General features: G+C 45.6%; 1 protein-coding gene across 3 annotated transcripts in view; it reads right to left on the reverse strand.

Moving 5' to 3' along the window:
• LOC147028710 (uncharacterized) overlaps positions 1-24,088 on the reverse strand; it is a 247,602-nt gene that overhangs the window by 85,142 nt on the left and 138,372 nt on the right. For 2 of the 3 annotated variants that reach the window (XR_015057675.1, XR_015057676.1), the window contains exon 5: positions 1,400-1,510. The gene's annotated coding sequence lies outside the window, so the exon portion shown is untranslated. The remainder of the gene's footprint in view (positions 1-1,399; positions 1,511-24,088) is intronic. The other variant, XR_015057677.1, reaches the window with a different exon arrangement.

The following is a 24,088-nucleotide window of genomic DNA, read 5'->3' on the forward strand; positions in this document are numbered from 1 at the left end:
GAGAGAGAGAGAGAGAGAGAGAGAGAGAGAGAGAGAGAGAGAGAGAGAGAGAGAGAGAGAGAGAGAGAGCGAGACAGAGAGAGAGGGGGCGAGACAGAGAGAGAGACAGAGAGACAGAGAGACAGAGAGACAGAGAGAGAGAGAGAGAGACAGAGACAGAGACAGAGACAGAGACAGAGAAAGAGAAAGAGAAAGAGAAAGAGAAAGAGAAAGAGAAAGAGAAAGAGAAAGAGAAAGAGAAAGAGAAAGAGAAAGAGAAAGAGAAAGAGAGAGAGAGAGAGAGAGAGAGAGACGAGACGAGACGAGACGAGACGAGACGAGACGAGACGAGACGAGAGACAGAGACAGAGACAGAGACGAGACGAGACGAGACGAGACGAGACGAGACAGAGAGAGAGAGAGAGAGAGAGAGAGAGAGAGAGAGAGAGAGAGAGAGAGAGAGAGAGAGAGAGAGAGAGAGAGAGAGAGAGAGAGAGAGAGAGAGAGAGAGAGAGAGAGAGAGAGAGAGAGAGAGAGAGAGAGAGAGAGAGAGAGAGAGAGAGAGAGAGAGAGAGAGAGAGAGAGAGAGAGAGAGAGAGAGAGAGAGAGAGAGAGAGAGAGAGAGAGAGAGAGAGAGAGAGAGAGAGAGAGAGAGAGAGAGAGAGAGAGAGAGAGAGAGAGAGAGAGAGAGAGAGAGGCGAGACAGAGAGAGAGGGGGCGAGACAGAGAGAGACAGAGACAGAAAGACAGAGAGACAGAGAGACAGAGAGACAGAGAGACAGAGAGAGAGAGAGAGAGAGAGAGAGAGAGAGAGAGAGAGAGAGAGAGAGAGAGAGAGAGAGAGAGAGAGAGAGAGAGTGAGAGAGAGAGAGAGAGAACCAACAGCAGAGTTGAAGGCCAATATAGAGGGAGACTTGGATAAACAATGGGTGTGGGAAAGAATGGGGGCAGGAAAGGACAAGATCGAAGCAGAAGGAAATTCACAGGAGGGAAAAGGTGGAAGTTTTGAAGGAGAATGACTTGGGGTGGGAGGTTAAAGAGGGTAAACAAGATCATGGTTTTGGATTGGGGATGAACAGCTGTCTTGAAGATCTGGAGGAAAGAATGAGATTGAAGAGAATGTGGAATTCAGTTCCACAGGTGGAAAAAAAAGAGGAATGAATGAGTGGAGGTGAGCAGTGATACTGGATTGAGATGGTGGACTGTGATAACTTTTCAAGACTAAACTTCCTACTCATCTCAAGAACGACCATTTGGCAATTACCCTTTGTTACTCCAATTTTCTCCTGTGGAATAACTCAAATTGCACTCTTCCTTCGATTCCATGAGGATGAGGCCCCTGCCAACACCAATGTCATCTCAAATACATGTACGTAACAATTTATACATGTCTCACAAATCTATCTCCTACCAATCTCACCTGGAATTTCTCAGTATGCTCAACATATCTTCTTTTCTCCTCCTCTCCTCAACTGCAAGTGCATCAACCTTCCAAACTGTTCCATGAGCCTTCATTTCTGTCAAGAAAAAGCTGTAAACCATCTGTAATTAGTTCCATGAACATTACTTTTGTGTATTAAACCTTCATCAAAACCTTACTATGAGAGACAAAATCCTAAAAATGTCCTTCTAAACCAGATATCAGTTCAAATAAATATATACACAACACAGCCAACTCAACCCTGTCCAGGCCCAATACAAGGTGACTCAAAAAGACAAATTGTCAGATGGTTTCTCTAAACATGTGGAGAAGTTTAAATAAAGCTTCAGCCAAGAAAACGTTCTCATTCAATCGTCACTGGACCACTTGCAGAATGACAGCATCATTCTTACTTGCGTTTTCTGGGTAGAGTTACCACCAAGACAGAAACCTCGTCAAGAAACCCCCCAGGTAAGTCTGCCCACGGACTTACATCATCCTTCTGGAAGTTACTTGGTTCCACGATCGGCATGCACAAGATAATTCACTTTGCCATTTAGGCCCACAAGGTGATTCGAAGTCCTTTACATGGGAAGCGCAAACTTTTCAGGGTTCCAACCAGATTTCCCATCTTGGGATTCTCCAAAATAAGCATAACTGCCAGCCTAGACTCCCAAGCAGGTAATTTTGTTTTGGATATAGCCGGCTCTTGTTGACCGTATAACCAATAAACCTCTAGAGGGTGAGATTTTTTGGGGTGAGATTGAGGTTCAGGGAGGTAAAGAAATATGCTATCCATCGACGTTTTTTTTTTTTCTCGATAAATCAGTCTATGTTGGCAGCATTACTCAAATGTAGAGCACATACCTTTGAGCTACCTAGTCTAAATTTGATGCTCAACCGAACGATAAAATGTCACCCAGATGTCTTTGCGTAAGGGCGTTGCCGCATCAAAAAGTGCACCATCCATCAGATCGTGTGTTAACCTGGTATCTGTTTGATGGTATTGACATCTGGAAGACATTAAAGATAACCAGATTCGGTAGCACAATCGTTAGGGTATCCGCTCTGAGACTAGGATGTCAGAGATTGGAACGCTACCCCAACCGAGTCATACTAAAGACTTTAATAATGGTATACGTGCTGCTTCCCTGCTTTATGCTCAGCTTTTACAAGGATACAGCATGGACACACAACAATAGGTTGGCAACCACTGCAGAGGCTTCATGGCCTAATGGCCTCCTCTTGTGTTTTGAAGTTACTTGGAAGGGAAGTCATATTTCGAAGATCTCGTTCTCTTTTACAATGAGTAAGTGAGTTTTCTCTGACACCACGAACAATCTCCAAATTTCTGCCCAAACAATCCAAGGGACTCATGTTGGTGGTCATCTAATGGTGGCCCTCGAGGCATTCCCAATGGGCCAAAGGAACTGCATCCTACTGGGATATGATATTGTGCTGTGTGCTGCAGTCCCTCCATCATCCAGCGAGGTAATTAACCAGTCTGATGAGCCCAAAAGACACTTGTATGTACAACACACAAGCGCACACACATAGATTAGTTTACGTGCCAAGCACCACAGTACATTGCTTGTTCATGACAATTTTGTGTTCATGTGTTCACCGAGTAAATTCATGAAGATAAGTTTATTTTCAAATTACAACAAATGTTTCAAAAATAATTCCTTATCCTATGGTTTAATGAGTTTACCATCAAGGGCTGGCAGGATGGCCGAGCAATATTCACATGCCTAGAAACTGTCTAGTCTGGGTTTGAATCCCAGCACAGCTATAAACTGTCATCCTGGCATTTCACAGGCAGGGTGATGAATCGATGTGTGTCTTCCGATGTCCTTCACTGATCAACAAATCCCATGGCGTCCTTCAGGAAGAGTCGAGGAGCTATCACCGGCAGCATAACCAAATTACAAATTCCTGTCTTGTTTGTTTGTCTCACCACCCCATCACCGAATCAGAGGCTCCCAGCAATAAGCTAGTGAGCTAGCTATCGCCTGCAGCCTATGGCTGCTGGGTGCATCATTTTCTGAGGGCACCGCTGTGCCACTGAAGCAGTGCCCTCTATTATCAGTACACTGGTACTGATTTTTCCGACCTTGGAAGGATGACAGGCGAAGTCAACCGCACCGAGTGTTAATTCAACGTCCGACAGGGGTTCAAACTCAAGTCCCTAAAATCTTAAGCCACCCACCTTAACGGTTAAGCCAACACCACGCTTATCAATGATTTTAACCAATAGACACACGCTGCTCAGGAAATTAATCAATGAGTTTATCGATGATTACCTCTGCCACCAAAGGTAAAGGATGTTAGTTTTCACCCCTTTCTGTCTGTGTGCCTGTGTACAGGATACCTTAAAAAGTTGTGAACGGATCCGGATGAAATTTTGTGGACAGGTTGGATGTGTGACAAGGACGAACTGATTAGATTTTGGTGAAGATCCGGATCTGGATCCGACTACTAGCATTTTTAAAGTGATTCTTCACCATTGAGAGATCAGGCCAAAAAACGATATATAGCAAGATATCTCAAAAAAAGTTGTGGACGGATTCGGCCGAAACTTAGTGGACACTTTGGGTGTTTTAAAACGAAGAATTGTTTCGATTTTGGTGAAGATCCCAATCCGGATCTGGATGCGAGAATTATTTAATTTTTTAAGTGATTCTTCACCATGGAGAGACTGCGCCAAAAACGATACATCGTATAATATTTCAAAATGTATTGGGCCAGATATGTTCTGGTCGATCAGACATTGCATGGCGGAGGCATGCGCTCTACCGAGTGCGCTTCTAGTTTCTCACGAGTTTGCAAGGACTGTATCCAAAGTGTTTCAAAAGAGTTTAGTAATCGAAAGCTGCATATAAGTTAAATTATCAACTTCATCAACAAAATATAGATTTTTTTTTTTCAAATCCATGATTGTTCAAATGATATCATTCAAAACAAAGAAGTGTGTACATCAAGAAAGGATACCGAATTCAGTGTTGCGACATAAAAGAGAAAATGAATGTAACAGAACACGTTTCTCAGTTTCTTACTCCTCGTTCATTAAAATGAATGTTGATGTTTTCCCACGATTCCTCGAGGAATTCAGATCAAACTCGCGAAATTCTATTCCTTCCCCTCGCGGCCGATTGTGCGTGCGGCACATCTGCGCACACTCAGCATTAAGACGATGTTACATGCATGGTGGTGGCCGTGAATTAGCAACATTGCACCCTTCATACTACAGGCACTCCCCATCTCGAAAGAAACCCTGTTTAACTCCACTTGAATCCCTCCACGGAGCCACGTTACCCTCCAGCCAGAAGGTGATCCTGCAGTGCTCTGCAAGCAGTAGTCAGAGAACATGATATTCAGAACACATGTTGTGATTTTGAAGGAAAACGTTTTGGTTCCAAATAAGAGAAGCCTCGATTACGAAAGGCATTTTTCTTGATCAGAAAACTCAAACATGAAGACTTGACCGTTTCTGTTTGGTAATGACAGGGTCGGCTTTGCCTTTTGAGCACAAATTACCACTGACAGCAAATACAGTTGGTTGTGCTGTGCAACTATCACAACGCATTCCACTCTAAAACCAGGATGGAAAGTAATAGTGAAAGGAGAAAAATTCTGTTTCCAACATTGCTCCATGGGTTACTTTGGAAGGAATTAAAATTGATGTTTGAAGCCTAAAAGCTCACTCTCATTTCTGCGTCAGTTTTTCACCATCCCATCTGTGACTGTACAATCCATCTATCCCTTCAACCCTCTTACACTGAATCCTTCGGGAGGTGGTGCTTGTGAAGAGGCTTGCTTTCTCAACATGTAAGACTAACCCAAAACCCAAACTAACACTTTTAAGTATGGGCATCTCCTGTGATGAGGCCAAAGCACAACTTATTTTGCTCTGGCATCGCAGGCTGGTTGGTGGCGTCTTGGTCTTATAACCTAAGGACCCTTAAGATCTTCGAGGCCCTATAGACCCCATTAGCACCCTTAGTCCCCTAAGATCTTATAGACCCCGTTAGACCTTCTGTCTGAGGGTCTTCTGAAATTACACTTGACTGAATGGTCATCAGTCATAATCAAAAAGGCCCCCATTGGTAAACCACTTCAGTGCCAAACTAAGAGGGCTCAAAATCGAATTAATTAATTAAATTTATCTTTCTGTTTTTTTTTTTCCAGGTTCTGCGCATCTTATTTGGTGCCATTGCAAAAAGTCTCATGTGGAATAGAAAAAGTCCCACATGACAAAGATAAAAATCCCACGTGGTAAAGAGAATAGTCCCACGTGACAAAATGGACGTCAGGTCACTGGGCTGAGAGTTCAGAATAACATAGACAAGAGGATAGTAATTATAAAGTGTATTAGGGGTCTAAAAGGTTTAGGGTTATGATGGGTTAAGGGGTTTTTAGGGGTCTTATGGTTCTAAACAGTGTAAAGATTTAAAGGATATGAAGGGTATAAATGGTCTTAAAAGATCCAAAGGTTATAAAAGGTCTAAAATTGTAGAAAGAGATCTAAACAGTCTAAGGGGTCTAAAACTTGTAAGGGCTCTGAAGGTCTACATGTCTAAAAGTTATGTTCCATTATCACGTCACCAATAGACGTAGTCTCGGTCCAATAATAAGTAATTAATAGATGTGCTCAGTCCAACTCATGTTCAACCAGTACGTAATTAATAGACATACTCACATGGGTTGACCAAGATTTCACCTCGACGAGGGTTCACCATCCATCAGTGTTTTTCGGTTTTATATATCGCATATATTATATAGATATCGAGTGAATCAGTTGAAAATTGGCAATTTGTGACCTTGACCTGTGACCTTTTGACCTCAACAACAATAGGCATCCAGATTGTCACTACATCTACCAGGTGGTGAAGTTTTGTGAAGGTCAGAGTAAAAATGTGACCTGCATGTGATTGGCATACAAAGACAGACAGAGAGACAGATAAAATGAAAAATCACTCAAAGAGTTACACATGGAGAAACAGAATGGCACTCGGTCGAGCACACACCTCTGCCAAGCTGAATAGTTTACATTTTGTATGGAACTGACAGGTCGAATCTGAATCCGGACCTTAACCAAAATCGAATCGGCTTGTTCTCATCGCCTAATCAACTGATCCACATATTTTTGTCAGAACTCATCCATAATTTTTTGAGATCTCATATGATGCATTGTTTTTGGCCTCATCTCTCAGTGGTGAAGAAACACGTGAAAAACTTTCGGATCCGGATTCGGATGTTCACAAAAATGGAAAAATTTCGTCGTTGTCGCACAGCCAACATGTCCACCAAGTTTAATTCGAATCTGTCCTCAACTATTTGAGATATCACACAATATCTTTTTTTGCCCCATCCATCAATGGTGAAGAATCACTTAAAAATTAAACAGTACTCGTATCTGGATCCGGATTCGAATCTTCACCAAAATTGAATCAATTAGACGTTTTCACACATCAAACCTGTCCACAAAGTTTCTGCAGAATCCATCCATAACCTTTTGAGATATTGTGCGATATATAGTTTTTTGCCCAATCTCTCAATGGTGAAGAATCAGTTAAAAAATAAATAATTCTTGTATCCAAATCTAGATTCGGATCTTCAGTAAATTTGAATAAATTCTTCCCAGTGGCGCTCCCAATCTGTCCACCAAGTTTCATGTGAATCCATCCATAACCTTTGGAGATATTGTGCTATATATCGTTTTTGGCCCGAACTCTCAATGGTGAAGAATCACTTTTAAAATTCTCAGATCCAGTTCTGGATTTGGATCTTCACCAAAATTGAAAGTTTCTATTCTTCGCCAGTCACCAACACAATCAAAAAAAATTCAGAACGATTGCTTTAAAACTGTTGCCAAAAATAGTATGACACACAAACAAACAAACAAGAGGAAGACGTCGTGCAGAGCACGACACTTGGAAAATCCAGAAAACAAATTTGACCTCAAAAATATTTGGTGGTTGAATTCAATGACCAAATATGCAACTCCTCTTCAAATTTCAAGTGAATCGGATGAAAATTGACAATTTTAGAAAAAGGCCAATATTAACATTTTGGCCGATGTGGACCTCCAAAATAATTGGTGGTTGAATTTAATGACTCGGAATATATATCCTCTTCAAATTTCAAGTCAATTGGATGAAAATTGAGGATTTTAGAAATATCACCTTAGTCGTTGACTTTGGGCTGATGTTGACCTTAAAAACAATTGGCTAGTTGAATTCAGTGACCTGAAATATAAATCCTTCAAATTTCAAGTCAATAGGTTGAAAATTGAGGATTTTATAAATCTCAAAGTTGTTGACCTTTGGCCTATGTTGACCTTTTGACCTCAAAAACAATAAACTTCTTCCTTATGACAAACTCTACCATGTGGTGAAGTTTTGTGAAGATTCGTTTAAAATTGTGACCTGTGGGCGACAAACAGACAAAGCCGACAAATAGACAGAATAACAAAATAGAATGATCAATATATTTGAAAAGTCTTAGATTTTGCAAGTAACAAACAGACAGACAGACAGATGCTACTGATATGACAGAAACATACATGGCAAAAAAAAACAACAGTTGCCAAGTCAAGACTGCACAAGAGCGAGAATTGCTTTGCAATACATGTTCCCAACCGAGGTGATATTTTCTAAGTCCAAAAAAGGCATAACTGAAAAATTGACAAAACACCCTGAAACTCGAATTGAATCTGTAACTTATCATAACAAAGGTATGTACCAAGTTGCAGTTGAATATGCTAAAGGGTATGGGAAAAAAACGTATGAAAGACCAGAGGTGGGACGAACGGACAGACGGAGAGCAAACCGACAGTGCTCTTCGGTGAATCCGGTCGGGGACTAATAACAGAGGGGACCAACCAAGGTAAATGCAAATCTTCGATTTCACAAGTAATAATATAAAAAGAAAAGGATCCAAGTAGTGAATCTCAAAGGTTTAACTTACACAGGAACCTCGCTTCAACAGCATCCCTTCTCACCACTTCAACAGCATCCCTTGTGAACTCTTCAAAGGCATCCCTTTGAACCACTTCAACAGCATCCCTCGTGAACTCTTAAAAGGCATCCCTCCTGACCGCTTCATCAGCATCCCTTATGACTGATTCATCAGCTTCCCTTCTGACCACTTCAACAGCATCCCTTGTGACCTCTTCAAAGGCCTCCCTTCTGACCACTTCAACAGCATCCTTTCTGACCACTTCAACAGCATCCCTTCTGATCGCTTCAAGGGCATCTCTTCAACAGCATCGTTTTTGAGCACTTTAACAGCATCCCTTCTGTCCGCTTCAACAGCGTCCTTTCTGACCACTTCATAAGCATCCCTTCTGACTGCTTCAACAGCATTCCTTCTGACCTCTTCAAAGGCATCCCTTCTGACCACTTCAACAGCATCCTTTTTGACCATTTCAACAGCATCCCTTCTGACCACTTCAAAGGCATCCCTTTGAACAACTTAAACAGCATCCCTTCTGACCACTTCAACGGCTTCCCTTCTGACCACTTCAACAGCATCCTTTTTAACCACTTCAACAGCATCCCTTCTGACCACTTCAAAAGCATCCCTTGTGACAGCTTAAACGGCTTCCCTTCTAATCACTTCAACAGCATCCTTTTTAACCACTTCAACAGCATCCCTTCTGACCACTTCAAAAGCATCCCTTGTGACAGATTAAACGGCTTCCCTTCTGACAGCTGAAATGGCATCTATTCTGACCACTTCAACAGCATCCCTTCTGTCCGCTTCAACAGCATCCCTTCTGACCACTTCATCAGCATCCCTTCTGACCACTTCATCAGCATCCCTTCTGACCACTTCAACAGCATCCCTTCTGACCACTTCATCAGCATCCCTTCTGACCACTTCAACGGCTTCCCTTCTGACCACTTCAACAGCATCTTTTTTAACCACTTCAACAGCATCCCTGCTGACCACTTCCAAAGCATCCCTTGTGACAGCTTAAACGGCTTCCCTTCTGACAGCTGAAATGGCATCTATTCTGACCACTTCAACAGCATCCCTTCTGTCCGCTTCAACAGCATCCCTTCTGTCTGCTTCAACAGCATCCCTTCTGACCACTTCATCAGCATCTCTTCTGACCACCTCATCAGCATCCCTTATGACCGCTTCATCAGCTTCCCTTCTGACCACTTCAACAGCATCCTTTTTGACCACTTCAACAGCATCCCTTCTGACCACTTCATCAGCATCCCTTCTGACCACTTCATCAGCATCCCTTCTGACCACTTCAACAGCATCCCTTCTGACCACTTCATCAGCATCCCTTCTGACCACTTCAACGGCTTCCCTTCTGACCACTTCAACAGCATCTTTTTTAACCACTTCAACAGCATCCCTTCTGACCACTTCCAAAGCATCCCTTGTGACAGCTTAAACGGCTTCCCTTCTGACAGCTGAAATGGCATCTATTCTGACCACTTCAACAGCATCCCTTCTGTCCGCTTCAACAGCATCCCTTCTGTCTGCTTCAACAGCATCCCTTCTGACCACTTCATCAGCATCTCTTCTGACCACTTCATCAGCATCCCTTATGACCGCTTCATCAGCTTCCCTTCTGACCACTTCAACAGCATCCTTTTTGACCACTTCAACAGCATCCCTTGTGACCACTTCAACAGCATCCTTTTTGACCACTTCAACAGCATCCCTTCTGACCGCTTCTACAGCATCCCTTCTGACCACTTCAACAGCATCCTTTTTGACCACTTCAACAGCATCCCTTCTGACCGCTTCTACAGCATCCCTTCTGACCACTTCAACAGCATCCTTTTTGACCACTTCAACAGCATCCCTTCTGACCGCTTCTACAGCATCCCTTGTGACCACTTCAGCAGCATCCCTTTTCACCACTTCAACAGCATCCCTTTTTCGCCACATCAACAGCATCCCTTCTGACCGCTTCAACAGCATCCCTTCTGATCACTTCAACATCCCTTATGACCGCTTCATCAGCTTCCCGTCTGACCACTTCAACAGCATCCCTTTTCACCACATCAACAGCATCCCTTCTCACTACTTCAAGAGCATTCCTTCTGACCGCTTCAACATCCCTTATGACCGCTTCAACAGCATCCCTTCTGACTGCTTCAACAGCATCCCTTGTGACCTCTTCAATGGCATCCCTTATCACAACATCAACAGCATCCCTTCTCACTACTTCAACAGCATTCCTTCTGACCGCTTCAACAGCATCCCTTCTGACCACTTCAACAGCATTCCTTCTGAATGCTTCAAAAGCATCCTTTCCAACCACTTCAACAGCATCCTTTTTGACCACTTCAACAGCATCCTTTTTGACCACTTCATCAGCATCCCTTCTGACCACTTCATCAGCATCCCTTCTGAGCACTTCAACAGCATCCCTTCTGACCACCTCAACAGCATCCTTTCTGACCACTTCATCAGCATCCCTTCTGACCACTTCAACAGCATCCCTTCTGACCGCTTCAACAGCATCCCTCCTGACCACTTCAAAAGCATCCCTTGTGACCTCTTCAAAGGCATCCCTTCTGACGTCTTCAACAGAATCCCTTGTGAGCTATTCAAAGGCATCCCTCCAGACCACTTCAAAAGCATCCCTTCTGACCGTGTCAACAGCATCCCTTCTGACCGCTTCAACAGCATCCCTTGTGAACTCTTCAAAGGCATCCCCCCTGACCACTTCAACAGCATCCCTTGTGACCTCTTCAAAGGCATCCCTTATGACCGCTTCATCAGCATCCCTTATGACAACTTCAACAGTATCCCTTCTCACCACTTCAACAGCATCCTTTCTGACCACTTCATCAGCATCCCTTCTGAGCACTTCAACAGCATCCCTTATCACCACCTCAACAGCATCCTTTCTGACGACTTCATCAGCATCCCTTCTGACCACTTCAACAATATCCCTTCTGACCGCTTCAACAGCATCCCTTCTGACCGCTTCAACAGCATCCCTTCTGACCACTTCAACAGCATCCTTTTTGACCACTTCAACAGCATCCCTTGTGACTGCTTCAACAGCAACCCTTGTGACCTCTTCAAAGGCCTCCCTTCTGACCACTTCAACAGCATCCTTTCTGACCACTTCAACAGCATCCCTTCTGATCGCTTCAAGGGCATCTCTTCAACAGCATCGTTTTTGAGCACTTCAACAGCATCCCTTCTGTCCGCTTCAACAGCGTCCCTTCTGACCACTTCAAGAGCATCTCTTCAACAGCATCCCTTCTGATCGCTTCAAGGGCATCTCTTCAACAGCATCGTTTTTGAGCACTTCAACAGCATCCCTTCTGACCGCTTCAACAGCATCCCTTCTGACCGCTTCAACAGCATCCTTTCTGACCACTTCATCAGCATCCCTTCTGCCAACTTCAACAGTATCCCTTTGACCACTTCAACAGCATCCCTTCTGACTGCTTCAACAGCATCCCTTGTGACCGCTTCAACAGCATCCTTTTTGACCACTTCATCAGCATCCCTTCTGCTAACTTCAACAGTATCCCTTCTGACGGCTTCAACAGCATCCCTTCTGACTGCTTCAACAGCATCCCTTGTGACCGCTTCAACAGCATCCCTTCTGACCACCTCAACAGCATTCCTTCTGAATGCTTCAAAAGCATCTTTTCCAACCACTTCAACAGCATCCTTTTTGACCACTTCAACAGCATCCTTTTTGACCACTTCATCAGCATCCCTTCTGAGCACTTCAACAGCATCCTTTCTGACCACTTCATCAGCATCCCTTCTGACCACTTCAACAGCATCCCTTCTGACCACCTCAACAGCATCCTTTCTGACCACTTCATCAGCATCCCTTCTGACCACTTCAACAGTATCCCTTCTGACTGCTTCGACAGCATCCCTTCTGACCGCTTCAACAGCATCCCTTCTGACCGCTTCAACAGCATCCCTTGTGACCTCTCAACAGCATCCCTTGTGACCGCTTTAACGGCATCCCTTATCACCACATCAACAGCATCCCTTCTCACTACTTCAACGGCATCCCTTCTGACCGCTTCAACAGCATCCCTTCTCATAACTTCAACAGCATCCTTTCTGACCACTTCAACAGCATCCTTTCTGACCACTTCATCAGCATCCCTTCTGACCACCTCAACAGCATCCTTTCTGACCACTTCATCAGCATCCCTTCTGACCACCTCAACAGCATCCTTTCTGACCACTTCATCAGCATCCCTTCTGACCACTTCAACAGTATCCCTTCTGACTGCTTCGACAGCATCCCTTCTGACCGCTTCAACAGCATCCCTTCTGACCGCTTCAACAGCATCCCTTGTGACCTCTCAACAGCATCCCTTGTGATCTCTTCAACAGCATCCCTTGTGACAGCTTCAACGGCATCCCGTCTGACCACTTCAACAGCATCTATTCTCACCACATCAACAGCATCCTTTCTCAGTACTTCAACAGGATTCGTTCTGACCGCTTCAACAGCATCCCTTCTGACCTCTTCAACAGCATCCCTTCTGACCTCTTCAACAGCATCCCTTCTGATCGCTTCAAGGGCATCTCTTCAACAGCATCCCTTCTGACCGCTTCAACAGCATCCCTTGTGACCTCTCAACAGCATCCCTTGTGACCTCTTCAACAGCATCCCTTGTGACAGCTTCAACGGCATCCCGTCTGACCACTTCAACAGCATCTATTCTCACCACATCAACAGCATCCTTTCTCACTACTTCAACAGGATTCGTTCTGACCGCTTCAACAGCATCCTTTGTGACCGCTTCAACAGCATCCTTTCTGACCACTTCATCAGCATCCCTTCTCACGACATCAACAGCATCCCTTCTCACTTCTTCAACAGCATTCCTTCTGACCGCTTCAACAGCATCCTTTCTGACCACTTCATCAGCATCCCTTCTCACGACATCAACAGCATCCTTTCTGACCACTTCATCAGCATCCCTTCTGCCAACTTCAACAGTATCCCTTTGACCACTTCAACAGCATCCCTTCTGACTGCTTCAACAGCATCCCTTGTGACCGCTTCAACAGCATCCTTTTTGACCACTTCATCAGCATCCCTTCTGCCAACTTCAACAGTATCCCTTCTGACGGCTTCAACAGCATCCCTTCTGACTGCTTCAACAGCATCCCTTGTGACCGCTTCAACAGCATCCTTTCTGACCACTTCATCAGCATCCCTTCTCACGACATCAACAGCATCCCTTCTCACTTCTTCAACAGCATTCCTTCTGACCGCTTCAACAGCATCCTTTCTGACCACTTCATCAGCATCCCTTCTGCCAACTTCAACAGTATCCCTTTGACCACTTCAACAGCATCCCTTCTGACTGCTTCAACAGCATCCCTTGTGACCGCTTCAACAGCATCCTTTTTGACCACTTCATCAGCATCCCTTCTGCCAACTTCAACAGTATCCCTTCTGACGGCTTCAACAGCATCCCTTCTGACTGCTTCAACAGCATCCCTTGTGACCGCTTCAACAGCATCCTTTCTGACCACTTCATCAGCATCCCTTCTCACGACATCAACAGCATCCCTTCTCACTTCTTCAACAGCATTCCTTCTGACCGCTTCAACAGCATCCTTTCTGACCACTTCATCAGCATCCCTTCTCACGACATCAACAGCATCCCTTCTCACTTCTTCAACAGCATCCCTTCTGACCACTTCAACAGCATCCTTTCTGACCACTTCATCAGCATCCCTTCTGACCACCTCAACAGCATTCCTTCTGAATGCTTCAAAAGCATCCTTTCCAACCACTTCAACAGCATCCTTTTTGACCACTTCAACAGCATCCTTTTTGACCACTTCATCAGCATCCCTTCTGACCACTTCATCAGCATCCCTTCTGAGCACTTCAACAGCATCCTTTCTGACCACTTCATCAGCATCCCTTCTGACCACTTCAACAGCATCCCTTCTGACCACCTCAACAGCATCCTTTCTGACCACTTCATCAGCATCCCTTCTGACCACTTCAACAGTATCCCTTCTGACTGCTTCGACAGCATCCCTTCTGACCGCTTCAACAGCATCCCTTCTGACCGCTTCAACAGCATCCCTTGTGACCTCTCAACAGCATCCCTTGTGACCTCTTCAACAGCATCCCTTGTGACCTCTTCAACGGCATCCCTTGTGACCGCTTTAACGGCATCCCTTATCACCACATCAACAGCATCCCTTCTCACTACTTCAACGGCATCCCTTCTGACCGCTTCAACAGCATCCCTTCTCATAACTTCAACAGCATCCTTTCTGACCACTTCAACAGCATCCTTTCTGACCACTTCATCAGCATCCCTTCTGACCACCTCAACAGCATCCTTTCTGACCACTTCATCAGCATCCCTTCTGACCACCTCAACAGCATCCTTTCTGACCACTTCATCAGCATCCCTTCTGACCACTTCAACAGTATCCCTTCTGACTGCTTCGACAGCATCCCTTCTGACCGCTTCAACAGCATCCCTTCTGACCTCTTCAACAGCATCCCTTCTGACCTCTTCAACAGCATCCCTTCTGATCGCTTCAAGGGCATCTCTTCAACAGCATCCCTTCTGACCGCTTCAACAGCATCCCTTGTGACCTCTCAACAGCATCCCTTGTGACCTCTTCAACAGCATCCCTTGTGACAGCTTCAACGGCATCCCGTCTGACCACTTCAACAGCATCTATTCTCACCACATCAACAGCATCCTTTCTCACTACTTCAACAGGATTCGTTCTGACCGCTTCAACAGCATCCTTTCTGACCACTTCAACAGCATCCCTTCTGATCGCTTCAACAGCATCCTTTCTGACCATTTCAACAGCATCCCTTCTGACCGCTTCAACAGCATCCCTTCTGACCTCTTCAACAGCATCCCTTCTGATCGCTTCAAGGGCATCTCTTCAACAGCATCCCTTCTGACCACTTCAACAGCATCCCTTCTGACCTCTTCAACAGCATCCCTTCTGATCGCTTCAAGAGCATCTCTTCAACAGCATCCCTTCTGACCACTTCAACAGCATCCCTTCTGATCGCTTCAAGGGCATCTCTTCAACAGCAGTCCTTCTGACCATTTCAACAGCATCCCTTCCTTGCCTTGCCTTGCCGACTGCCTCATCAGCCTTGCTGATTTCCTCAACAACAGCCTGGCCACCTCCCTCAACAACAGCCTGGCCAACTGCCTCAAAAACTGCCAGGTCACCTTCCTCAAAAACTGTCCGACTAATTGCCTCAAAAACGACCTGACTGCCTCAATAACAGCGCTTCCTACTGCCTCAACACCATTTCACCCGATTGCCTCAAAACATTCCCCCCAACCATCTCAAAAACACTTGGGTAAATTGCCTCCAAAACAGCCAAAATGATGGCCTCACACTAACCCTGGCTAAATCACCATCTCCCAAAGCCTGGAGGTGCATCATTCCTGGCCGTTGGCACATTTGGGGGGGGGGGCTCGAGCAACCCTCCTTGGCTCAATTATGGGAGAAAATCATCTGAATGGATGAGCAATACTGGCAGTGCATTGCAGTAGGCACATCTCAGTTGAGACTGTGATTGACACTCTTGCACTCTCACCCCATCACCTTGATTTTTTTTTTACTTTAATATTTTGTGATCCTCTGCTCGTTACTCATTTAGCAGGTAATCTTACCCCCCCACCCCTCCATAAGGAAGGCCCTGGTTGTGCCCTGTTCTGGGCTCACAAAATGTGCTACAAATGACCTTGTAGCATACCTTACAAATGTCCATGTGGTACACTCCACAAATGGCCTGGCTGGATCATGCCTGTCTGCGGCCCCACCAACGTTTTGACTTGATGGTGGCCTGCTTTCCTGATGCCCCACAAATGGTCTGGCTGGCTGGCTGCTCACCCCACAAATGACGTGGCTGCCTCCTGCCTCACATGGACTAGATACCTGCTTGTCTGTGCCTGTGTTTGTCTGCCTGCTTTCTTCACAAATTTCCAAGTCGGCTGGTTGGGTGACAATCCTTCGGCACTTTCAATAAGTTCCTTTAATTATCAGCGGCCGATACTCTTTATCATTTCAGAACGAGCAAGAACCACTATAATGAGCTTTAATCCAGAGCAACACTTCCTTCAGGCTCGATAAAGGAAGTCTCAGCTTCATGCTAATGTTCATTCCTTCATCTCCTCTCATCTTTGTGTGACCATTTCCCTTTGTCTATCCTCACATCCTCTGCTCTCATCCTTCAAAACTGCAACACAATGCCCTCCATCGTCTCTCCCTCCACACCTCTCAACTTTCCAACACTCCCTCCCTGCTTACTCCACTTCCCTTAATGTAATATCTGAGTCCGATTGTTTGCATGTTCCCCTCAACACCTCTGTCAGTTTGTTAACACACTGCACTTTTCAATGCTGCTATCTAATGAACCTCGATTCTGGCAAAAAAAAAAAAAAAATTAATTATATCACAGACCTGAGCTATCCTTCAAATAAAACAGTAAACTGGCACAAAATAGCTTGTTTTTGAAAGTTGTCCATGAGGGACATGGAAACAGCCTGCAATGTTCCCAACTATCGAAAAATGATCTCTCAGTGGAGACTGATTAAGCTTAATGGAGCTGCCACCTCACTTATAAAACAGGAAAAGTACTCATAAGAATAAGCCTGGTGTTGGTTTAACGGTTAAGGTGGCTGTCTTAACATCTTAGGTTCTTGAGTTTCAGCCCCTCTTGTCCTGTTGAAACAACACCAGGTGGGTTGATGTCCTGTCATCTTTCTGAGGTCTGCAAGATGAGTACCAGATGACTGGTGACAGGGGCACTACATCAGCGGCAACAACCATGGTTCGATAAAATAATGCAACCAGCAGCCACAGGCTGCATACGAAACAACTCAAAAGATTGTCAAACTTTTGCTCGATTCAGGACAAAGATAAATTGTACAGTCGAACAATTATCTATGATCCAATGTGGATGGCACCAAACCCCAGCAAACCCCAAACCCCAGTTTGTAAAATCAGGTCACGTGTGCCTGAATATGAAACCTAGAGCTGTTCATTTTTTTCACTGTTCAGATAGAAATGCAAAGAGAGGAGTAAACTTATTATTGTGCGAAGACGAAGCTAGAAGAATGGATTGCAAGCACCAGTAAAGTGCTCTCATCAGCAAATGAAGAGAGAAGTGAAAAGGGCATGCTGGTGGTGACAAGGAGTGCAGAATAGAAATAAAGGCTTTTTTGTTCCCCTCCATATGCTCTGCGAAGCCTTCTGAGCAATAACTTCTCTGTTGTCTGCTCAGAGTTTTGTTCTGTGGCCACGGCTGTTACTGCGTTTGCATTCCTCATCAGTCACCCAGCCGACCGGCCATAAAACATGCAATGACCCTTGCACGGTCACTGAAGGTTCGATAGGGCTGATTTTAGATCCTGCAGGTTCATCCTCTTGTTCAAAAGTCATTATTTTTAAAATGTTTACTCTCCCTCAAAAACAGGTGATTGCACTGATTTTTGGTGTGTCCCTCAATATGGAACCACAGGAAAGGCTAAAGAGTGAAATCATTCTGTGATTTCATCGACAGTACTAAATCAATTACACGCGCTCAATTCTGATTTATTGTTCTTGGAGGAGGTCGTGATTTGTTGAAAGTAGCTGACAGATACTGATGGTGAAGATAAAAATCCCACAACAGAAAATATATTTTGAATGACAAATTCAATGAACACATGGTTAATGTCAAAGATGGAATTGAAGGAAGCTGTGAGGTGAGCAGAAAATATAGTATGTACGAGTTGTTCTCAATATATATATATATATATATATATATATATATATATATATATATATATATATATATATATATATATATATATATATATGTATATATATATATATATGTATATATATATATATATATATATATATATATATATATATATATATATATATATATATATATATATATATATTGTTACAAAATTGGAAGCTTACTGCAATCAACATTCAGGTCCCTATAGGACAGTTATATAGGTAAGTACGTGTTTCCAGTTAGAATCCATCCCCAAGTCTAATGGGAATTAAATGTTCGTGAGCTGCAGAGTTATTTTGATAGTTAGGATTTTAACATCAATGACAACAACGCCCACCTTCACTTTCACACGACAACACTCTGCTCGCGGCATTGTCAACGCTTTTCGCGCGTTCATGAAGCGTTTCGTTCTGGCCTGGTGCCAAATGAGGGTATGCATCATTTTTCAGCCAATGGGCGCAGAGCGAGCTCCAAGAGAAGCTGAGCCTCCTCGGGGTCAGGTCAGGTATGGGAGCATGTGCCAGAACAGCACGTCGCTGCGTCCACTTTCCACCGGTACTCCAGGGGCCTCCGTCTGGCCATCCCCCAGGCAGATGCCAGGCCCATCCCCATATCCTTGAGATGATGGTCAACCTGTTGCAACCATGAGGCATGTGGTCGACCCACTGGCCTCCTCCACTCATGAGACTCCCTCGCTGAGAGAATCCGGTGAGCAGGATCAGAGTCAGGAAAACGAGCCACATGTCCATACAGCCGCAAATGACGCTCACGGACTATGCAGGTAACAAATCTCATCCGAGTCTCTCTCAGCAACCGCTCGTTGGACACATAATCTGACCAGCGATAGCCAAGGATTCTCCGAAGAGACCTGGTACCAAAGGAATTAAGTCTCCGTCTCAGATCCTTGGTCAGAGTCCAAGTCTCGCACCCATAGAGCAAGACTAGAAGTACCAAGGACCTGAAGACTCGGACTTTCGTCCTCCCGCACAGGTACCGGCAGCGCCACACCCCATGATCCAGTGAATCCATGACTCCCCAGGCCCGACCCAGACGTCTATTGACCTCTGACTCGCAGCCAGCAGAGACATGAATATCACTGCCAAGGTAAGTGAATCTCTCCACGACCTCAACATCCTCACCACAAACAGACACAGACAGGACAGCAGCATCCAAGATGTCACCGAAAGCCTGGATCTTAGTTTTGACCCAAGAAACCCGTAATCCCAACGGCTCCGACTCCTCATTCAGCACCTCGAGGGCCCCCAAGAGGATGTCTAAAGTCTCCGCAAAGATGACTGCATCATCTGCAAAGTCAAGGTCCGAGATCTTGACATTCCCAAATGACGCGCCGCAACTTGATCTCTCCGACATCCTCCCTAGAATCCAGTCCATACAAGTGCTGAAAAGTGTGGGGGCAAGTACACATCCCTGACGAACTCCAGTAACAACTGGAAATAAGTCAGAGATGGTACCACCACACTTCACAGCACTCTCAGTACCAGAGTAGAGTTCAGACATCAGATCGATCAGTTTTGGTGGCACCCCACGAAGACCAAGAATCCTCCAGAGGACATCCCGATTCACTGAATCGAACGCTTTACAGAGATCAACATAGGCTGCAAGCAGCCCCTGCCGAAACTCTCGTCTGCGTTCGGTGAGGACACGAAGTGCAAGGATACGGTCAATCGTTGACCTCTTTGGTGTAAAGCCTGACTGCTCTGGACGCTGGTGCTCAAGCAGATGGTGGCGAACCCTATCGAGAATTATCCGAGCAAAGACCTTGCCCGGCACAGAGAGCAGCGTCACCCCTCGGTGGTTGTTGCAGTCCTTCCCTTTCCAGAGAGGGACAACAAGGCCCCTCTTTCAGTCAGTTGGGATGATGCCTGTGTTCCAGGCAGAGCACAAAACTGCATGCAACGACACGAGTGCAGCATTTCCACCAGCCTTGAGAAGTTCGGCATGGATGCCACAGATCCCTGGAGCTTTGCCCCGTTTCAACTGGTTCACCGCAGCCCGTGTTTCCACAAGGGTGGGTGGACCACAGTTGATTGGAGGTTCAGCAACAGGGATTGTAACACCCTTGACGTCCAACTCGACAGTTGGGGGATCAGCCTGGTACAACCGCTCAAAGTAACCGGCCCAGCGGGCCTTCACTTCAGACTCCTCTGTCAAGAGCCTACCACTCTCTGCTCGAACTGTAGTGCTCCGAGGGATGGGCTTGGATGAACGTAATGCGCGAATTCCCCTGTAAGTGGGACGAGAATCACCTGTCCACAGGTGATGCTCTACCCCCTCACAGATTCCTCGCACATAGGCCTCCTTGTCCACCCTCAGTGCACGTACAGTTTTACGCCTCAGCTCCCTGAACAGCTCAGCTCTGCCATTCAGCCTGGCCCTGCGACTCTGGTCAATGGTATCCAGTGTCCCTTGAGAGACAAAATTCTTCTTTGCCCTGCGGTGAGCTCCAAGGCATCCACCGGCAACATCAAGGACGGTGGTCTTGAAGGCGCTCCACAACTCTTCAGGACCCCCAAAGCACCCAGACCCCCAAGTGTCCACTCAGCCTGTTCGCAAACTCCTCAGCTACTCTCTCATCCCTGAGCTTGGCAACATCCAGCCTTGGCTGGGATGGTACCATTCTCCAGGATTTAAGGTGCAGCTTTAGAGTTGCTACAACAAGCCTGTGGTCAGTATTGAGGAACTGAGCACTCCGGTAGTCCCTGCAGTTCTGGATCATCCTCCAACGACCGTCAATGAGGACATGGTCAATCTCCTTTGCCACACCGCCAGCGTTGGAATACCAAGTCCAGCGATGAGCTTGTGGGCGCTGAAACCATGAACCAGCCACCCTAAGTCCATGACTTCTTGCAAAGTCAAGGAACTTAGTGCCATTCTGGTTCATAGTTCATGACCCATGGGGACCAACACACACCTCATAACCGTCCCTATCAGTTCCAGTCGATGCATTGAAATCCCCCAAGACTAGAAGTGTATCTCGTCTGGGGCACTGATCAACCACAGACTCGAGTGTGGCGTAGAATGCATCCTTCACGGTGAGATCACTCGCCTCAGTAGGAGCATAAACAGAGACCAGGGAAATGACACCTAAGGAGTGACGAATCCTTAATCTCATAATATGCTCGTTGACCGGTGTTACCTCAATTATCATTGGGGTCAGCTTATTGGACACAGCTACAGCAACTCCTTGGGTATGGTAACCATCAGAGCGACCAGACCAATAGTAGGTGTAACCACCCACCATTATCTCGCCGCAATCCGGTCTCCGAACCTCAGAGAGAGCTGCAATCCCGATGTCCAAACGCTTGAGCTCAGATGATAACAGAGACAGGTGATCATCCTCTCTTAGGGATAGGACATTCCAGGCACCCACCCGAAGGGACCGCCTCAGGTTAACCCAAGGAGACCGCCGTCTGGTGGACGACACCTCAGCACCACTCCGACACACTCTCCCGCAATCTGACCCAGGGATGTTACCTCGTGGTTTCCCTCCTATCAAAGATTGGGGGTCCCGAAGGCTTTGCCCCAATCCCGTCATCCGGTGAGCTGCCCTGCGAAGGGAAGCTGCACAGGAGGTACTCCCACGGAGTGGGTTTTCAGATTTTTTTGCGTTTTTGCGTTTTGCGGAATGAAGGGTTTTACGGTGGCCGGAGTGCAAATCCTGCCACCAACCTCCTAATAAGAAGTGACCCAACTGCAGGAGGACGTCCGCAGACACAGTTGGGCACTAGATATGGATGGCCGTTGGCTCACAAGGAGCTCCTCCGCCCTTTGACAGGTTTTGTTTTTAATCCTGCTGGGTGTCCATATCCAAACACCCTCCTCACCAGAAAACCTGGTGGGGGAGACGGTTTAGTCGCCGACAACCCGACCATGGAACAGGTTAGTACAGCTTTACATGGTACCTGTAGCAGGTCACAGATCGAACCTGACCTGACTCTTCAGGACCCCCCAAGTGTCAACTCAGCCTGTTCGCAAACTCCTCAGCTGCTCTCTCATCCCTGAGCTTGGCAACATCCAGCCTCGGCTGGGATGGTACCATTCTCCAGGATTTAAGGTGCAGCTTTAGAGTTGCTACAACAAGCCTGTGGTCAGTATTGAGGAACTGAGCACTCCGGTAGACCCTGCAGTTCTGGATCATCCTCCAACGACCGTCAATGAGGACATGGTCAATCTCCTTTGCCACACCGCCAGCGTTGGAATACCAAGTCCAGCGATGAGCTTGTGGGCGCTGAAACCATGAACCAGCCACCCTAAGTCCATGACTTAGGGTCACCAGGCATCCATGCCGAAACTCTTTCGACCGTTGAATACCTTTTAAGACCCCCAAAGTCCCGAAAGACCCCGAGGACACAAAATACCCCAAAGACCCATAAGACCCTGAGTACCCCAAAGATCCTGAGGAACCAAAGACCACAATGACCCCAAAAACCAAAATGACCAATGGACCATGATGACCCAAAAGTTGCACTTGACCCATAAGAACCTGAGGACCCATAAGACCCAAAATACACCGAGGACCCAAAATACCCCAATGACCCCAAAAAACCAAAATAACCAATGGACCATGATGACCCAAAAAGTCAGAGGACCAAAAGACCCCAAAGATGCATAAGACCCTGAGGACCCAAAAGATTCCAAGGACCCAAAATACCCCAATGACCCCAAAAAACAAAAACACCAATGGACCATGATGACCAAAAAGACTCTGAGGACCCAAAAGACTCTGAGGACCCAAAATACCCTGATGATCCAAAATACACCAATGACCCCAAAAACCAAAATGACCAATGGACCATCATGACCCAAAAGACTGATGACCCAAATGATACAGATGACTCAAAAGACCCTGAGGACCCAAAAGACTCCGAGGACCCAAAATACCCCAATGACCCCAAAAACCAAAATGACCAATGGATCATGATTACCCAAACGACCCTGAGGATCCAAAATACCATGAGGACCCAAAAGACCCTGAGGACCAAAAGATACTGAGGACCCAAAAGACCCTGATGACCCAAAAAAAAACATGAATCGCAAAAGATGCAGATGACCCATAAGACCCTGAGGACCCAAAAGACTCCGACGACCAAAAATACCTCTATGATCGCAAAAAACAAAATGACCACTGGAGCATGACCCAAAAGACCCTGACGACCCAAAAGACACTAAAGACCAAAAAGATGCAGATGACCCATAAGACCCTGATGACCCAAAAGACTCTGAGGACCCAAAATACCCCAATAACCCCCAAAACCAAAATGACCAATGGACCATGATGACCCAAAAGACCATGAGGACCCAAAAGACCCTGAGGACCCAAAAGATCCTGAGGACCCAAAATATGCAGATGACTCAAAAGACCCTGAGGAACCAAAAGAACCAGAGGACCCAAAAGACCCTGATGATCCAAAATACACAGAGGACTCCAAAGATTTGGATTCATTAAGACTCCTTTTACCTTAAAGAGCTGCAATATGTCTTTTTACATTTAAGACAATTTTAACACTTCACACACCTTAAGATCCCTTCATCCATTTGACCTTTAATATCATTTTGACCTCCGGAACCTTCAGACCTTTCCACCTTTTTAGACCGCTCAGACCGTAATAGCATTCAGACCACTTACACCCTTCAGAGAGATTCGGCCCTTGACCTTTTAGAGCTTTGGACCACTTGGACCTATATATATATATATATATATATATATATATATATATATATATATATATATATATATATATATATATATATATATATATATATATATATATATATATATATATATATGAGGTGTGTTCAAAAAGTATCCAACCTTAATTTTTCGTGCGTAAACAAATGAAGCTAGGGAGGCGTGGTTTGGTGCACATATGTAGGCGATCCGAATCCGTATG

The sequence above is a fragment of the Eptatretus burgeri genome, chromosome 4 (genome assembly GCF_056783735.1).
Source record: "Eptatretus burgeri isolate ZD-2024b chromosome 4, Ebu_testis_v1, whole genome shotgun sequence".
NCBI classification, from domain to species: Eukaryota; Metazoa; Chordata; class Myxini; order Myxiniformes; family Myxinidae; genus Eptatretus; species Eptatretus burgeri.